Source organism: Saimiri boliviensis, chromosome 11, assembly GCF_048565385.1.
Source record: "Saimiri boliviensis isolate mSaiBol1 chromosome 11, mSaiBol1.pri, whole genome shotgun sequence".
Lineage (NCBI taxonomy): Eukaryota > Metazoa > Chordata > Mammalia > Primates > Cebidae > Saimiri > Saimiri boliviensis.
In genome coordinates this window covers 96,398,720-96,403,064 of record NC_133459.1, presented here as the reverse complement: position 1 = coordinate 96,403,064, position 4,345 = coordinate 96,398,720, and the positions used below count along the sequence as shown (strand labels likewise).

The 4,345-nt window shown below is 47.7% G+C and overlaps 1 pseudogene; it reads left to right on the top strand.

Moving 5' to 3' along the window:
* The first annotated feature begins 2,593 nt into the window (after positions 1 to 2,593).
* LOC101039177 (DNA dC->dU-editing enzyme APOBEC-3G-like) lies at positions 2,594 to 4,072 on the top strand (annotated as a pseudogene).
* The last annotated feature ends 273 nt before the right edge of the window (positions 4,073 to 4,345 follow it).

Sequence of the window (4,345 nt, the reverse complement as noted above, 5' to 3'; positions counted from 1 at the left end):
AGAAATCTGCAGTGTTACCAAATCTACCGCCTGACTCTGGAGCAGGTGTTCCGAGGAGCAAATTTCAAAAACCTTGCAATAGAGGGTTGTTTTTTTCTTATTAATGGAGTAAATTTAAGTGTTTAGTTAATGGGATAAATTCATTCATTTATTCCAGTACTTATCAAGCACTTTCTATATGCCTCCTAACTTGATTTTTTATTTCTAATTGTTTTTAATTTAAATTCCATTGTCAAGTTTTACTTTTCTTAGTAGAGTTGCTGAGGGTAAGGCTTGTAAGAGGCAAAGTGGAACTGGCTGCAAGAGTGGTCACTCCAGCTGCAGGCAAGGAGGTGGGAGGGATGACATCCAGGTGGTCGGACACCATCTGGTAGGAAGCAAACCCAATAATGACCTTCACCTAAGGAACTTGGCTATTTGTCTAAGCCTCCAGAGGGAGTGACCCCTGACCCCATGATGTGCTCAGGCGATTCAAGAGTTATGAGAGGATGAAGATTTCAACATGTGTGATCAGAAAGTTGAATACAATCTTTGTTTGGGCAGCTAGCAGGCCTTCTTCTGTTTTCTTTACTATTATATTGTGATTCACGATTGGGTGTTTGGTTTTGGCTATAACTTGAAAATTGTTGTGATCCATGTGAAGTAATGTCTTGTGACTATTCCACATGGATGCAGCCCCTACATTGTCAGGTCCCCCCAGGGATTTCTGAAAGATTCCAATTCCTCAGCTTAAACACAAGTTCTGTTTTAGGGCTAACCCCCAGCTGGAGGAGTTAGCTATATATTCCTTTAAAGAGGCCCCAGAGAGCCACCCCAAAGATTGGAGCATGTGAGTGAGGCAGTCTGGAACTTTTGGCTGGCTGGTTTCATTTTTTTAGTTTTCTTTTTGGGAGTGATGATAGAATTTTACAAACACTTAGTGGGGAAAGATGGGAAGAGAGATGTTCCAGAAAGGAAGAGAGTTCATACTCCATACCATCTTCTGACTTTGCCTTTGTAATGGTCTTGTGATTTGTCTCCAGAATTGGGCAAGTCAAATCTCTCTCTCTCTCTCTCTCTCTCTCTCTCTCTCTCTCTCTCTCTCTCTGTGTGTGTGTGTGTGTGTGTGTGTGTATGTGTGTGTTTGTGATCTCTGTGTTTGTGGGGGGAGCAGCATATACTCATGCTGAGTGAATGGGAGGTGGCATTCCCAAACCTGCTGTATTAGTCTGTTTACACGCTGCTGATAAAGACATACCCCAAACTGGGAAGAAACAGAGGTTTAATTGAACTTATGGTTCCACATGGCTGGGGAGGCCTCAGAATCACGGCAAGAGGCAAAAGGGACCTTCTTATATGGCGGCAGCAAGAGAAAATGAAGAAGCAGCAAAAGCAGAAAACCCCGGATAAAACCATCAGATATTGTGAGACTTACTCACTATTAGGAGAATAGCATGGGAAAGACCAGCCCCCATGATTCAAGTACCTCTCCCTAGGTCTATCCCATAATACTTAGTAATTCTGGAAGATACAGTTCAAGTTCAGATTTGGGTGGGGACACAGCCAAACCATAGCACCTGCCATCAGGTGCCCCATCCCGCATCTGCAATACAGAATGTGCCTTGTGTTTGGCTTGCCCGCCATAACTGGACTGTTCAGAGTGCTCCTTCTTGAAGCAGATGGAGAAAAATGATTTCACCTGGGATAAAGGAAAATGATAGACAACAAAAATCCAGGCAGGAGAGGGAATTCTCATGAGTGATTCGGTCTCAACCAGATGCTAAGCAGCAGAGCCTGTGTTCTTCCCACCCCACCATAATAAATGGGGATGCCCCTGAGGACACGCCACCCACATGGGAAGGTGTCATACACAAGGGCTCAGTCTTAGGCCCTTCAGGCAAATGAGCATGCAGACACATAGGCTCTGCCTTCTGAGAAGTTTCGCCCATGAGTATCCATTCCCACCCTCCACCTTCACTCCTTCCACTGCCATTCCAATCATTAGCACAGCTCAGGAGATGTTCCTGCTCTCAGGGAAGCTCTTTGGCAGTCTCACTTAACAGCTGCACTAATACGGATTTCCAGGGCAGGACCAGCTTCCCAGGCGTGGCCTGCGAGGTGCCACAGGGTCTTATGCTTCGAAGGGCCCTGCACTTGGGTCAATGCTCTGCAATCACCATCTTAAAAGTCTTAACAATTTTTTAACATGCAAATGGTATCAGCACGGCCGCTTACACGGTCAGGAAGATGTTTCAGCCTAGGTGGAAATCTACGGCGGAAGGAGTGAGGGCATCTTCCTGTCTTGTCCCCTGTAACAGAAGAGGTCTGTGAATCTCTATTAGGTTCCTCATCATCTGTCTTCTCTCTCTCTCCTGCAGGAACGGGACCCAGAAACAGAGGAGAGAATTTTGTTGGAATATATTACTGGTTCTGGTAAGATCAGGAAGTGGGAGTGGGGGAATGCAGGAAAATAGTGAGTGTTGAGACTGAACGAACCTTAATTAGAAGAGGTGACAAGAAATGGCCTGTAGACTTTAAGGAGGGCTGTCTTAAAACCTGGAGCCTGCAGCAGAAAGTGAAACCCTAGCGGTCCAGGCAAGGATCGTGGTTGGGACTAGCTGGCCACAGATGAAGCCTCAGACCAGAAACATGGTGGTGCGAATGGATCCAGACACATTCTTCTACAGCTTTTATAATAGACCCATCCTTTCTCATCGGAACACCGTCTGGCTGTGCTACGAAGTGAAAATGAAAACAAACGATCGCTCACGGTCCCCTTTGGTTGCAAAGATCTTTCAAGGCCAGGTCTATTCGAAGCCTCAACACCACCAAGAGATGAGATTCCTCCATTGGTTCCGAAAGTGGAAGCCGCATAGTGACCAGGAGTACAAGGTCACCTGGTTTGTGCCCTGGAGCCCCTGCCCGGTGTGTGCAAGGAATGTGGCCGAGTTCCTGGCCGAGGACAGGAAGGTCACCCTAACCATCTTCGTGGCCCACGTCTACTACTTCTGGAACCCACATTACCGGGAGGAGCTTCACAGACTGTGTCAGAGGAAGGATCATCCCTCAGTTTCCCTGGAGAATGGCCTGCAGCCTCACACTCAGGTCTTGGCTGTGCTCATCTAGTCCCTCCCAGGGCTGGAAGGGGTGTCCCTGGTGATCCACAAAGGTGTCCCAGCAGTGCCTAAACTCACTGTATTTCATCACGGAAATTGGGGCCCTAGCTCTGTCCAGCCTGTGCAGGCCCTTTTTATATCCTCGTTGATAATCACAGACGCGGGCAGCGAAGACGCGCAGGTTCACGTGTGGGTTCTCTTGAAGGAATTCAGCCACCTTCTCAGCACAGCTGAAGTCCACATGCCACCACGAAGATCATGAGATATGGCAAATTTCAACACTGTTGGGACAAGTTCGTGGACAACCAAAGATTGTACAAGCCTTGGAATAAGCTGCCTAAATGTTATACATGACTGCGCATCACGCTGGGGGAGGTTCTCGGACACCTGATGGATCCAGGCACATTCACTTACAACTTTACCAATGACCCTTCAGTCTTTGGATGGCACCAGACTTGCCTATGTTACAAGGTGGAGCACCTGCACAGTGGAAACCTGGGTCCTGCTGCACCAGCGGCACCTGGGTCCTGCTGCACCAGCACAGGGGCTTCCTACTCAACGAGGCTTCAAATAATCCCAGTTTCCCTGAAGGCCGCTATGCAGAGCTGTGGCACCTGGACCTGATTTCCTTTTGGAAGCTGGACCTGGCCCAGCCCTACGGGATCACCTGTTTCATCTCCTGGAGCCCCTGCTTCATCTGTGCTGAGAAGGTGGCTGAATTCCTTCAAGAGAACCCACACGTGAACCTGCGCGTCTTCGCTGCCCGCATCTATGATTATCAATGAGGATATAAAAAGGGCCTGCACAGGCTGGACAGAGCTAGGGCCCCAATTTCTGTGATGAAATACAGTGAGTTTAGGCACTGCTGGGACACCTTTGTGGATCACCAGGGACACCCCTTCCAGCCCTGGGAGGGACTAGATGAGCACAGCCAAGACCTGAGTGGGAGGCTGCAGGCCATTCTCCAGGGAAACTGATGGATGATCCTTAGTCTCTAAGGAAGGCAGAGACCTGGGTTGAGCAGCAGAATAAAAGATCTTCTTCCAAGAAATGCAACCAGACTGTTCACCACCATCTCCAGCTGATCACAGATGCCAGCAAAGCAATGCGCTCCTGACCAAGTAGATTATTTTAAAAATTAGAGTGAATTACCTTTAATCAAAAATTTACGTGCTGTAATGGTAAGATTGTGCTCAATACAGTCAGAAAAGTTTTAAACTTACTAATCCAGTGACAATTTGAATCGGTTT